The following is a 15,133-nucleotide window of genomic DNA, read 5'->3' as shown; positions in this document are numbered from 1 at the left end:
CCTGTGGTCTGTGGGTCTGCAACCTTGGGGTCAGCGTTGAGGGTTTGTTATCTAAACTCTCTTGACCCTGCTTCTTTCAAAACTACAAGTTGGAATTGCTGAAACTGAGTACAGGATAGCAACAGCCTCTCTGACATCCTCATCAGAGGATGTAACACATTCAAAAAGTTGAATGAATATCCTCTGTTCCTGAATTGTCAAGTTAAACCTTTTACTTTTCATACTATTATACAATATATACACCAACAGGGAACTGAAAATTATCATAAGGAAAATTTGATTTTGTAAGGTTTTAGAATACTTTTTAAAAGATGAAACCTAATTCATATAGTATGTATATATATTCATATATATATATGTACATATGTATATATCTTCTAAAGTTAAACAAAACAAACAACTCTAAAAAACAAGAAGGCAGTTTCTACCTTGGTCCTTTCTGTATAAACTGAGGATGTGACCACTGCAAGGTATGGTTGAGTGGAAGGTTTTTAGTGTAGATATGAGGAAGAGTCCAGCCAGAAGCATCTAGAAGAGTCCATAGCAGGAAGAGAAAGCAGTAGATTGATCGTGGTCAGCAGACTGAACTGGTCCATGAGTAGAGGAGGCAGGGGAGAGTGAGAGAGATGACAAAGGCAGTGCAGGCAAAGAAAACCAAGGGAGAGGGCAGGAGAGGGGACCAAGGAAGGAAGACGAAAGAGAGAGCATTGCTGAAATGTCAGTGCTATATGGGAATGAAAAGCAGGGGGAAGGGGGCCCATGAGCTGGAGAAGTTTAGGTAGAGGGCAGGGTGAGAATAGCCAAGAAGAGCCATAGGTACTTCTGGTATTGAGGAAACCTGGAGGCGAGCATGCGCTTTGATGCACTAATAGGCACTGTGACAATCATTTGTTCTGAGTTTTCTCGGACCTGACATTTTCCTTATTCTTCCTGAGCATTTACTAACAGTGGTGTTGAGACTATCAACTTCTCATTGCCCGCTGCTCCTGTTCTCTTTACTAAAGTACCAAATTAGTGAGAGCGAAGACAAAAGTTGAGAGGGAAGAGACAAGGTCTTCTTGCTAATGATGGAGGGGGAGGGGGAGTGGTCTGTGGGAGGTACTTCTCTGCACTGTTCCTTGGAAACACTTCTGAGTAGGTGGGGAGTTTTCACCAAGTGTGTTAGGTCAGGGAAGGCTTCATGCTCGGCAAGGGGCCATGAAAGATGGCTACCGTGACCCTCAGTGCCCTTCGTGTCACGCTTGGTGAACGCTGATGTGCTGCCCGTTGCTCTCCAGGTGTGCTTTAGAGTCAGCGTGTTGGCACAGATGTGTGACCATATCCTGTAACTAAGGTGTTATCAGACCGTGACAATTTTGTCACCGCTGTAATGGATACTGTCACCCAGAACTCTGTGGGATGTGGCACAAACACTGTGTCTGGACAGAGTGATACGGCTTGGTTATTTCATGACTGGCGTTAATGAAAGGGCACGTGCTTGCTGGAACACATGATAACTTTTGCACCGTGAGGACATAAATTAGGTTACAGTCAGGCTGGTAGGCAGCTCTATTTCCATAGATGCGTGTGTTGACATCCTACGAGGGATAGCAAGCTATTGACATGCTGTTATAATGACTATTTCAATGTTACTGTCAGTGACTTCGATATGAGTTTGGTATTTAATTCTTTCAAGTATGCTGCCAAATTTCTGTAACTCAAAAGTTTGACGAATTCTGAAAGGTCAGAAATTATTGTTTTGGGAGGAATTATAATTTTTAAAAGGATAGCGTGAATCACTTGGATGTTAGGTAGCTGATTCTTTCAATATCGTCGTCAATGAAAAAGAGGCATCTTAACTGAATGACATAAATACTTCCTGTCTGTCATCTAGTGGTGATGACATGAAGGTCAAGTTACCTGTAAGCCGCAATGGCTACTGCAAGCTGCGGGACTGACTTGAAACATACCTACAGACTTTGTTAATAAAGAGACATCCAACCCGAATGTGCCTAGAAAGTTCATGAATTTGTGAATGTAATGCTACCGTCAGCCTCCCAGTCAGTCCCATGGAGCTGGTATAGATGTGGGCCCGTACACCCTTGGTACCCGGGGCACTGATCCCAGATGAGGACTCTCGAGTACAGGGAACACTCAAGTCCATAAACAACTGCAGGGAATCCTGTGCAAACCCTGCCCCCAAGGAAGGCAGTATCTTTATTACTTTAGGGTCTAAGCAAATCTCTGATGTGGCAGGGAGACCTAGTTACCCTGGACTGAGTAAATACATCTACTTTCTTAACAGGAGAGTGACACTCTCTAGATTTGGTGGCTGTCTGTAACACAGACGTTCTTAACAAAACTGCAGTGGAGAGACCTACCTAAGCAGTGAGGTTTGGAGTCCTGGGGCAAAAGAGAGAGACCTGAAATTTGGATCTAGGTCCAAGTTGTGCTGAGTACTAACGGGATATTCTCAGTTGGGTTATCAATCGCCAAGTTCCTCATTGTGGAAATAGCGAAAAAATAAATTATATGGTACATTTAATTTAAAGTTATGCTTACCCCAATAACAAAACATTGTAAAGAATCAGGTCCCTAGAAAATGGTGTAAAAGTCCGTTAATAGGCCTTCACTACAGGACAATGTACAGAGAGCAAGAGACTTTGACACGCTCAGTCCTAAGTAGAATTTTGTTTTTTCAAAGCCCTCCTCTCAAGGCTCAGGGATCTATGATGAAGATGCTGAGAGACAGAACCAGAGGTGGCCGGTGACTCCAAGGAAACAGCATCTTCCAGACATAACAGGACTGATGCACATAGGAGCTCACAGAGACTCTGGCAGGATGCTCAGGATCTGCATATGTTCGAGCCAGATAAAGCCCAGCACTGAGAAGGGAAGTGGACACGACGGTGGGACTTCCACCTCTAACCAAGAAGCTATCTACGATGGGTACCTGCTGGGAAAGGGAAAACCAGTTTTCTCCAAAGGAGTGTGTGTCACTGGGTATATCAGCCACACTCCAGGGCAGACCCATGCCAAAGAACAGTTATCCAATCCTAAATGTACTCTACTCTTTTTTACGTGTTTTTTTTTTTTTGTCTTACTAATCTTTTTGGATTTGATTTTTCTGTTTTGTTTTGCTTTTGTTTTTTGAGAGAAAAAGGATGAAGCTGAGTAGGTAGGCAGTTGGCTAGAATCTGGGAGGAGCTGGGGGAAGGGAAGTCTGACCAAAATATACTGTATAGATTTTTTATTTTTGAGAGCTTTCTTTTTTCATACAACAAAAAGTCAAGAAAATACCAAGAACTGGTCCAGCTCCTCACAAATGATGCCAGGAACAGGCTGCTGTGTCTTCGTTAGCATTGGCTCTTGTTGTTATGGTAACAAATGGGCACCATTCCTCGAGGCCCAGATCTCCATCCCAGGAAGCAGAAAGGTGGCAAACTCAAGCCTGCTACTCACAATGCGGTCCTTTTGCTTCTTAGGAACTTGATCTGCACATGAAACCTCAGGTCCCCGGTGACACAGCTACTCTGACCTGAGAGAATGTAAATGTTTAGTTACACGTACAGTTTACACAGCTAAAGTCACAACTGTGTGAGAACACAAGACGCTAGCAGCCAGTTGACTGGTGGTGTCTGCCACATGCGTCATCTCAGTGCTCAAGCTGTTCTGGCTTTTGTATAGACCCTCAGTGAACAATAAAACACGGCTCTTCTGGCAGCCACAGACTCCAGCCAGCGGATGCTTTTTAATAGGCAATACCCAAATTTGAAAAGGTTAATTCCACTCAATCTAGTGGTCAAAGGACAGATACATCCCCAGACGCCGGACAACTCATTTGGTGAACTTTAAAATATAAAAGAATTAACATGTTGTGGTTAATAAGCCTACTGGAGGGTTTACCACCCCAGCAGTGGCAGGCTGATTACCGTACACGGTGGTTTCCCCTCCTCCGCTCACAGGTGTGGCCATCGTCAGCTGCCTCTCTGCATTTTAGCTTCGGCATCTACCTCCATCTTCATCTTACCTGGAGCTGGTCAGATGGGCATTACATCAGTCTTTGTACAGATTTGCAGGTGTGAATTAACCTCTAAGTTCAAAAAGAATCGTTTCAGCCATTTTCTCTTGCATAAGTGCTACCTAAAGGTATATTTTAAAAAAATTTCTTAATGAAAAAGATCGAAAGTAATTTATCCTGCTTTTGATGATTCTCAGTCACACACCAAATGCAAGTCAAGGCGTTTTATAGTCACAAATGCTGATGGAAAAGGCTGCGTTTCCAGAGAGCAAAGGTCATGTGCCTGTGAGCCTCCATCGTGCTAAGGAAACTGCCAGTTCTTTACTGTTGCTGCTTTTGTGATGTTTTATCCTGATTAGAACATCTGCTTTTACCATAAGCACCAGCTGTTAGTATCTAGGCACACCTTGGCCCTGCCCCTGGGAAATCTGGCACCTCACCACTCTGAGAAAGGCAAGCATTTCCCTAACTGTATGCAGGTGCAAAGAAAGGTCCCTTTTAAGAGACAAGCTCCGCCCATTCCCTCCTCTTGTCCTTTCTACCAATCTCTCTCTCTCTCTCTCTCTCTCTCTCTCTCTCTCTCTCTCTCCCTCTCTCTCTCTCTCCCTCTCCCTCTCCCTCTCCCTCCCTCCCTCCCTTCCTCCTTCCCTCTCTCTCTCCCTCTCTTCCCTCCCTCTCTTCCCTCCCTCTCTCTCTCCCTCTCTTCCCTCCCTCTCTCCCCTCCCTCTCTCTCTCCCTCTCTCTCCCTCTCTCCCTCCCTTCTCCCCTCCCTCTCTCTCTGTATCTCTTTTCCTCTGTCTCTCTCTTCCATTCTGCCCTCCCTTCCCCATTCCCTTCATCTCAATCCACGCCACACTCAAGCTCTGTCTGTATGGTGTATTCGTCTAACCTGATGCAGTTTGGACCCACCTGCCACAAAGCTCTCTCTCGCCTGGTCCTCACCCACCATCCCACTCGCGCTGTTTTACAACACCGGCCTGTGGATTTGTACCCATTTTTCTTTATTTGAGTTAATTTAATTAGGAAACAGAATGCCAGCTCTTTTGCCTTTTCAAAGACATTGGAGATGTCCGGTGTGAGACGGCTAAGAGTCAACACCTCTGTACAAAACAGAGGACACGCATCTGCTTTCTGCGGCTACTTCCAGTCTGTCACATCTTCCTGTTCTTCTCTCTTCCTACTCTTGGCTTGGAGGAGCGCCCAATAGCCAACCGGGACCTGCCAGCTTGATTCCTCCCACTCCTCTAAAAACACAGATCCTTCTGATCAGAGCGGAGTCATGGATGTTTATTGAAAGTAGACCCCTACTACTGAAAATGTCTTGATAATGTACTAATGAATAAGCACTTATTTATCACACATTTGCACATTTTTACCAAGTCAATAATTTCATTATGAGCTGTACGCAGGATAGAGAGTATTACAGCACGAGGTGAAATGGGACTAGAAGATTCTCAGAGTGAACTTTCTGTGTCCCAGACTATCATCTGGTCCAAACTCAGGGACTTTGTTTTTAGGAGAAAAAGAGGACACTTCCTTATGTAAAAGAAATCCTCAATTTTATAAAATCTTAATCCATTTTACTGTGAGTCTATTTAAACCCCAGGGGGCTTAATTCATTTGCATCCTGCCAAAAGATTTAAAGAATAGACTTTAAAATAAAATCAGTTTCCTGAAACTACGCAGAAAATAGAGTGTGACCAAAACCAAATTCCCCTTGACCGTAACATTTTCCTTCAGGATCATGATTTATTAACCATCTTTTGCTGGTGAAGTAGTCTTTTAATTTGATATCTTACTTGAAATGCCAAGGCCACCTTTCAGGAGACAGCATACAGCTGAGGCATAGAGTGCAATGGCCCGGAACCCAAGGCACTTTCAAATTATTTTCTCAAATTTGCGTGACACGCTTGTGCAGGGGCCGTGCGAATTCTCTTTGTGTCATTTCATCCTGTTTAGTGTATGTGCTGCCAATGTGAGCACACATGATTTTATAAGAATAATTTAAACAAATATCCTCCATCAGATCCCGAGATTCTTAGCCTTGGGCTCACAAATTCTATAAGTGGTTATAGATAGCTTAACAAATCACTGACCATGTTAAAAAATTTTTTTATGTGAAACATTTTGTCCTTATTTCTGGCCATGACTAGTTATTTAGGGGACAGGAACCATATTAGCCATTCTTCTAGGAAGAATTTAATATAAAGAATTGTTAGCAGCTTGGCCCAGAGGAGGCTTTATTTGGTTTATAAGTCACAGTCTATTATCAAGGGAAGCCAAGGCTGGGGCTCACTGCAGGAACAGGAGCTCTGGCAGAGACCATGGAGGAATACTGCTTACTGGCTTGCTCTCCATTGTTTGTCTCCATGGCTTTCTTGTATAACCCAGGACAATCCGTGCAGAGGTGGCACTGTCCACTGTGGCCTGAGCCATTCCACCTTAATCGTTAGTCAAGAAAATAGCCCATAGATATGTCCATAGGCCAATCTGCTGGAGACCATTCCTCAGCTGAGCGTTCCTCTTCCCAGGTGACACGTATCAGCTCCCCAAAACCAACCACCAGCACGAGGAGTAAACAAGAAGCTGTGTTTTACACAACTGGTGTGATGTGTGAATTAGAATATGAAGGTTGATGTGTGAATTAGAATATGAAGGTTGCTCGTTGATCCTGTTCTCAGTCTAAGAGGACTGTCTGGCTGAGGTCCCCACCCCAGAAGCATGATATAGCCATTGCTCCTGTGGACTTGCAAAGATTGAAAGTAATTAGTTACTCAAAAATTCTGTCTAAATTATTTTCAAGGTGGAGAGCTAACAATTATGTATTTGCTGCTGTTTAAAGTGAATAAATTGAAATTATTTTCTATCTCTGAGCCACTCTCTCTGAATATTGAATGAAAAGATATGGAGACAAAGCAAACAAAACAAAGCAAGAGGAGGCAAGAAATGCTTGGATTTTTTTCCCCTACAATAATAAACAAATGATTAGTTTGAGGGCAGATAGTGTCCTGTTAGCCCTACCCAGTGTGATCAGGTGTAGTAAATCAGTTTGACACTTTGAACCACCTAGACCGCTGATTTACGAGTTGGGGCTCAGCTTCTTTGGTGACTAAAGTCATCATGGCGATTTTCCAGCTATGTAGATCACACGGGTACCACTTGAGACAATTTCAAGTTGCACTGGTGCAGTAATACACTCAGATGTCTTCCCCAATAACCCTTTTCCTTCTGTGCATGGCACATCCAGCCACCCTCGGGAATGGCCAATGCCAACGTAACTAAAGTCGAATTTCGACAAGTCTGGGAAAGACTTCTCCTCTTTCTCTTTCTGCTTTCATTGCCCAACAATTTCTCAGGCCCGAACCTCAAGTTGCTCTTGTCTTGAATTCTCTTTTTGTTCACATTGCACATCCACTCCACCATGTCTCAGTTCTATTCCCTGCTGGTTTGATAAAATACCCTGACAAACACAATTCAGGGGAGAAAGGAATTGTCTGGATAATCATTGCTACTTATGGTCTAATGCGCAGGGCTGTCAAGGTAGCAGGAACTTGGAGTCATAGCAGGCGAGGGCAGAGGGTGAAGAACTGCATGTATGGTTGCCTAGCTCATCTTCTCCTTTCTTTCTTTTTTTCTTTTTTCTTTTGGTTTTTCGAGACAGGGTTTCTCTGTGGCTTTGGAGCCTGTCCTGGAACTAGCTCTTGTAGATCAGGCTGGTCTCTAACTCACAGAGATTTGCCTGCCTCTGCCTCCCGAGTGCTGGGATTAAAGACGTGCGCCACCATCGCCCGGCCATCTTCTCCTTTTTTATACAGTCCGGGACCCAAACCTAGGGAATGGTGCCATTCACCCATTCACCTGGGTCTTCTCACATAAATTAATATAGCCAAGTGTGGTGATCTGAATAAGAATGGTCCCCACAGAGTCCTAGATTTGCATTCTTAGTCTCCAGTTGGTGAACTATTACAAGGATTAGGAGCTCTGGCCTTCTTAAAGTAGGAATTGTGTCCTGGGGGATGAATTTTAAGGTTTCAAAAGCCCACACCAGGGCCCGTTTCCCTCTTTGCCTACTGCCAGTGGATCAGGATGTAAGGTTCTCAGCTCTCTGCTTCCCACTGTGATGATAATGGACTAACCCTCTGAAATTTTGAGCAAGCGTCCAGTGAAATGATTTCTAAGAGTTGCCTTGGTCATGGTATCTCTTCACAGCAATAGAACAGTGACTACGATATCCAGATAGTACCCCACAGACATAGCCACAGGCCAACCTTAGCTAGACAGTCCCATCCAGATAGATAGTACCCCATAGACATGCCCACAGGCCAACCTTAGCTTGACAGTCCCATCCAGATAGTACCCTATAGACATGCCCACAGGCCAACTTGAGCTAGACAGTTCCATCCAGATAGATAGTACCCCATAGACATGCCCACAGGCCAACCTTAGTTAGACAATCCCATACTGATACTTATTTCCTACGTGATTCTAGATTGTGTCCAGATTGTGTGTGTGACCCTTAGAACTCACCATTGCATTCCATTCAGTCACAATATATACCTTTTTTTATATTCTGAACTGCTCCAAAGCCTCTCTCACTTCCCTGAGCTACAACAGTCCCATAACCGGCTGTTATCTGCCATTCAGACCTTCAGATCTTCTCCACAAAGCAGTCACAGACATAGTTGAAAGCATAAATGATGCCATCTTTCTCTCTTTTTAAAAATTGATTTTATTGAGCTATACACTTCTTCTCTGCTCCCCTCCCTTTCTCTCCCACCATCCCTTCAACCCTCTCCCATGGTCCCCATGCTCCCAATTTACTCAGGAGATCTTGTCCTTTTCTACTCCCCATGTAGATTAGATCCATGTATGTCTCTCTTAGGGTCCTCATTCTTGTCTAGGTTCTCTGAGATTGTGAATTGTAGGCTGGTTTTCTTTGCTTTATGTCTAAAAGCTACTTATGAGTGAATACACATGATATTTGTATTTCTGGGTCTGGATTACCTCACTCAATATAATGTTTTCTAGATCCATCTATATGCCTGAAAATTTCAAGATGTCATTATCTTTTTCTACTATGTAGTACTCCATTGTGTAAATGTATTGCATTTTCCTTATCTATCCCTTGATTGAGGGGCATTTAGGTTGTTTCCAGGTTCTGGCTATGACGAACAGTGCTGCTATGAACATGGTTGAGCACATGTCCTTGTGGTACAATTAAGCATCCTTTGGGTATATACCCCAAAATGGTATTGCTGGATCTTGAGGAAGGTTGTTTTCTAATTTTCTGAGAAATTGCCATACTGATATCCAAAGGGACTGTACCAGCTGCACTCCCACCAGCAATGCAGAAGTGTTCCCTTTTCCCCACAACTTTTCCAGCATAAGTTGTCATCAATGTTTTTGATCTTGGCTGTTCTTATAGGTGTAAGATGGAATCTCAGAGTTGCTTTGGTTTTCATTTCTCTGATGGCTAAGGATGTTGAGCATTTCCTTAAGTAGTCTTTCAGCCATTTTAGATTCCTCTGTTGAGAGTTCTCTGTTTAGGTCTGTACTCCACTTTTTATTGGATTATTTATTCATTTGATGACCAATTTCTTGAATTCTTTGTATATTTTGGAGATCAGACCTCTGTCTAGTATGGATATCTTTTCCCATTCTGTAGGCTGTTGTTTTGTCTTGCTTTACAGAAGCTTTTCAGTTTCAGGATGTCTCTCAGTGTCTGTGCTACCAGGGTTATATTTAGGAAAATGGTCTCCTGTGCCAATGCATTCAAGTGTACTTCCCACTTTCTCTTCTATGAGGTTCAGTGTGCCATGCCATATCTCTTACACAATCAAAATGTGCAATAAATATTTAATACACTTAAAATGACACTTGGGTGATTACATAAACTTTAATTATATCTTATGTGATTACAATGTATAATTTTTATGACCTAAAAAGCAATTAGCTTTTATATTTTTGCTTTTATATGAAATGCAATATTTTAAAAACAAATTAAAGACACAGGATTGAGTTAAATTAACTAGTAGCTTTAGCCAGCTGGCTTAAACTTTCTGCCCACTAATACAAGAGTGAAACTGAAAATTACCTGGTTTACTTTCATCATAGACTTTTCAAGAAGATCAAATAAATACTTATTTGAAAGTGTTTGTGAAGGGCAAAGCACTTAGTGAATCATAGTTAAAAATAACAGAATTACACAATAGACAAATGATGAATAATAAAATCTGCAGATGGAGGGATGAATAACCTTGAAACACTTACTGAAGTAATGTAAAGGCTCAGTTTGTCATGTGTGATAATAGACAAATACCTATGTGGATAGAAGATGATGGCTAGATTAGAGGATGTCAGAACAGAAATTAAAGAGAGAGATGTAGCATTGGAGCAGCATTGCTCACCAGTGGAAACAGCTATGCATTGCTTAGAGAAAAGAAAGCTACCTGTTTAAGTGGACAGGCTTTCTCACATACCACGCGCAGTTGGGAGAACAGGTTGGAACGGGTGGTAACGGCACCCATAGGTGTGGAGTTGAGAAAGTTGTACTTGGCAGTACTTTTGAAAGCCGCAGGTGGCGACCTAGAACAGTGATTCTCAACCTGTTGTTTTAATCTAAGTTATTCTATTACTAATAAAGACTTGGGAGTCAGATATTGGGGTGAAAACTGCATAGATCAAAGAAGCAGCAGAGGGGTCACCAGCTGACCTTTTCGCCACACTTTGTAGACCCCCCCAAAACAGAAATCCAAAAACCCTGCAAATTTCCAAGTCCTTATTCCTTCCTGCGCCTCTCTATCTACATCCTGGGTTCTCCATATAGTCTATGACCGATTCTTGTCAACCAGTTGTTGGCTCCACCTCCTCATTCAAGGTTAACTTTATTGACACAGTCTTAGGGTGTCGTGGGGTGATCAATTATCCCTCAACATCAACCTTCCTTTTGCTGCGACCCTTTAGTACAGTTCCTCATGTTCTGGTGACCCCCAACTGTAACATTACTTTTGTTGCTACTTTATAACTGTGATTTTGCTACTGTTATGAATCACACTGTAAATATCTGCATTTTCTGATAGTCTTCTGGGTGTCATGACCCACAGGTTGAGAACCACTTCTCTAAAGGATGGCAGGGGACTGACTCTTCCATCAAGAGGAACTAGACTTTTGTTTTTCCGCTCCCGGAAGTGCCACAGAGAGTAGAGACAAGGCCTCCATGGAAAAATTGTCTTCCCAGTAGAAAAATTTAGAAATGGAGCCTCAGGAGGATGAAGAAAAGTCAATGATCTTACCCAGTTTAAAGAAGTCCAGTGAGTGCCAGGCACATTGTCAGATCCGTTATATATTATTGTGCTTGATCCTCAGAACATGATTTTAGGTGACATGTTAGCCATCCTTCATTACTATAACAAAGGCCTAAGCCATTCAACTTATAAAGAGAAAATGCTATTTTGCACACAGATTTGGTTGTTCAAGTCGGCACTTGGCTGCCCTGTTGCCCTAGGGTTCCATGGCAAGGTGAACAGTAAGCAACAGAGGGGTAGCATCAAGGTGCCACCATCCTTTAAAGAAATGTCTACAGTGATCTAAAGTCCTCCCATTGGACCCTTCAATTACAGGCTTCACCACACCCCAGTCATGTGTCCCTGGACACCAGGCTGCAACAGGGACTCGTGGGGAGTTAAGTTCCAAACTGCAGCAGCTGGTATCAATGCCATGGACCGGAGTCAGAGCCATTCAAGAGCTCTTAACTGGAAAGGGACTAACCTGGAACTAAAATTCCAATGCATTGGCCTCTTTGCACAACATACTGTTCCATGTCAATGAGTTGCTGTCTACTAGATATTTTGCATTTGCTTATATTAAAGATTGTCCTAGAGATACACATGGAAGTATTTATGGGTGTTGATAGAGCCTTTGATGCCTGGGTCTGATGGTATCAGAAGCAGCGAATCCCAGGAGGAAAATTAGATTCACGGCTGGGTCTATCTGATCATCACAATTTCTTTCCAGTCTGATTTTTTTTCTTGGTGAAGAAACATTTTGCTACTTTGAATGCCACCTTTATAATATCCCAAAGAACCTTCCTGTATGGCTGCACACTAATTTAGAAAAATCAAGGTTTTTCTGACGGTTCTATTGAGGTCTGGACAAATGGCAGAGCTGCCTATAATTCATGCCCTGCTTCAGGAAGTCAGTGGCAATATTTGACAAGGACACGACTTCATTAACATTTTTCTCTGCTTCAAGTCACAAAACAGAAAACGTGATTTCAGTGAGCGCTTTTTTTTTACTTTAAACTTTTTTTTAATTGATTTTTATTGAGCTCTACATTTTTCTCTGCTCCCTTCCCAGCCTCTCCCCTCCCCTTCAACCCTCTCCCAAGGTTCCCATGCTCCCAATTTACTCAGGAGCTCTTGTCTTTTTCTACTTCCCATGTAGATTAGATCCATTCAATGAGCTCTTTTGTGTTATGCCTTGCTTCTTCTAAAATACTTCAGGACAGAACATGTGATGGGCAAAATCTCAGATTTGGTCAAATCCTGGCCTTTTAAATTCCACTTTTCTTTTCAGATAGACTCACATTTTCTAAAGCATTGTGGGTACATAATAAACTTTCCTTTGAGTTTTGTTGGCTGCATGTTTTTATTGGAGAAAATCTTTTGCTACTGAAAGAATTGCGACTTTTGCTTTCAATTTATGCTTAGTTATGGAAATAAAATCTAAGCATATAGAAACTTGAAACATTATATAGACTGTTTCATATAAAACAAATTGACAAAATCCATGTGCCCATATGACAATTATGTTCTCTAATGTTATTTTAAAGGGAAGATATTTTATCTATCTTAGCACAGAAGCAAATATATATATATATATATATATTGCTGTGTATATACAAGAAGTGCATACTCTGCACTGTAACTAAAATAAGGTAATTGTTAATGGAATATTCATCACATTTCAAACTATGCACAAAACCTGAAAGGAAAGTTAGCCTTTGTTTCATGTGGCTCCTGGTGTTACTTTTGTGTACCTCATGCTACAGCTCAGGAGATGACATTTTAGAGGATGCTCAAATGTTGTTTAAATATGGCCTAAGGACGATCAGTTGGATGATCTATGAGAGTTACATTTTTTATTGTGAGTGTTAATTCTACGAACCAGTTACGTGAGCTAATTGCCGCACGTGTTTGAAATCAGGACAGTGGACACCCTACTGTCCTTGAGAACAAACATGCCTTCTCTTTTGGAAACACTTGGTGGATTTTGGAGTGCTCATCTTGCGTGGTTTATGTTAGAAATTGTTTATCGCAGTTTCTTAACATTTTAAGAATGTTTTATACTCTGAAGAGCACCATGTTGTATATCATAGGGTTGTGCATATGTTGTATGTCATAGGACTGTACATGTGTTGTATGTCACAGGGATGTACATGTGTTGTATGTCATAGGGTTGTACATGTGTTGTATGTCATAGGGCTGTACATGTGTTGTATGTCATAGGGCTGTAGTGTTGTCTGTCACAGGGCTGTACATCTGTTGTATGTCACAGGGATATACATGTGTTGTATGTCATAGGGCTGTGTTTTGGCAGTTTAGTTCCTGTTAACAAATTACTTCAAATTTGAGGGACTTAAGTCACATAGATCTTTTCTGTGGATTCGTTCCTATGTGCTGTTGCTGGGGCTTATCCCATGCAGCTGTGCACAACTGGGAGCTTCGCCGAGGGACATGGTTCTTCACACAGTGTCTTTCTTCAGCAGCTTAGCCAGTATTTTCTTAGAGAAGGCAGCCAGGCCCTTAGGAGTCCTTAGGAACAACTAATATGTCTACTGATGTCATGTTTGTGAATATCCCGTGAACCAAAACACACAAGAAGAGCATTCCATGGGTGTGAATTTTGGGGAAGTGTAGTTCGTAGGGGCTTCTGATGTGTTTCTCACACCTCTGCCCTTCTCTTAGTAATAAAGGATTTATTATTATCAGGTGACACGCTGACATAGATCAAGTGGACAATGGACTCAAGGGGAAGTACCGCATGAGACTTCTGGGTAGTGTGTAGCTTCTCTGTTTATATCTAAAGAGTTATCTCCACATTTACTGTAAACCAGCACTTTACCCCCTCACATAATTTATGAGAGGTAGGACTGGGAGCAGCTAAATTGGGGAATTTTGGAGTCTCGTCTCTCATGAGACTTCAGTTAGGGGACTAAGAAGTACCCATGATATACAAGCTTACCAGCACTGGGTCATGTCTGAAGGTTCACTTCCTTAGCTGTTTGATGGAAGTCTTGCATGTGCAGAGGAAGCCTTAGTTCTTTACAGTGTAGACCTGTTCGTAGGACTTCTCCAGAGAATCGAGGCTCATGTCACTACAGTTAGCTTGAGTAAGAGTGTGGGGGAGGGGGGCTGGAGCAGGGAGAAGAGAGTGAGATGTCCTTTAGGACCAAGCCTTAGAGGTTAAATAAAACATCTTCTTTGGACGTTTTGGTCACACAGAGTGACACCAGGGTAGGAATGGAATTACACAGGGTGTAAGTGACAGAAGGCAGGGACCTGCAGGGCTCATCTCCGAGCTGCCTACCACAGTGACTCTAATAAAAAGGCATATTTCTTCTAATTTTGAGCACCAGATATCTTTAATGTTTTAAGCAGTTGTGTGCATCAAGGCTTACAAGTGAAATTCTATCTAGAAGCGTCTCTGCAGTGTAGCTAGACTCAAGTTTGTTTATTCTGTAGTCTCATTAGGAAGAGGGAAAAAAGTCATCTATTCAAAGTAGAAACAGTTATGACAATATTTACTGAGAATTTTCTTCCCTAACCTGCTAGGAGGGTTGTTGGATTGTTTGAAAACACTTCAGAGAACATGGCCCGAAACAGAAACACTGTTGTCTTATTCATATTCAGTGTGGAAATAATTACAGATCATTGTTAGCACACGCGTCTTTTTATAAACAGACTATAAATGGGAGAGGACGAGCTGCGTGTGGTACGAGAGTGGGTTCCCCTGCTGACTAGCTCTGTGGCTGCTTTCCTGCTGTACCCATGCTGCCGCCTGTCTTTAATATGCCCAGTATGTGTGTAATTACCAAAGAGAAAGCTACGCCCCATGTAAATGTTTGGACCATTG

General features: G+C 42.3%; 1 non-coding gene across 1 annotated transcript; it reads right to left on the bottom strand.

Moving 5' to 3' along the window:
• Positions 1–5,873: 5,873 nt before the first annotated feature.
• LOC130862481 (U6 spliceosomal RNA) lies at positions 5,874–5,983 on the bottom strand. The gene has a single exon (XR_009055650.1). It is a non-coding gene; the product is annotated as a U6 spliceosomal RNA (small nuclear RNA).
• Between the last annotated feature and the right edge of the window lie 9,150 nt (positions 5,984–15,133).

Source organism: Chionomys nivalis, chromosome 19 (assembly GCF_950005125.1).
Source record: "Chionomys nivalis chromosome 19, mChiNiv1.1, whole genome shotgun sequence".
In the NCBI taxonomy this organism is placed as follows: Eukaryota; Metazoa; Chordata; class Mammalia; order Rodentia; family Cricetidae; genus Chionomys; species Chionomys nivalis.
Note: the sequence above shows the minus strand (reverse complement) of the source record. Positions and strands in the feature narration are given on the sequence as shown.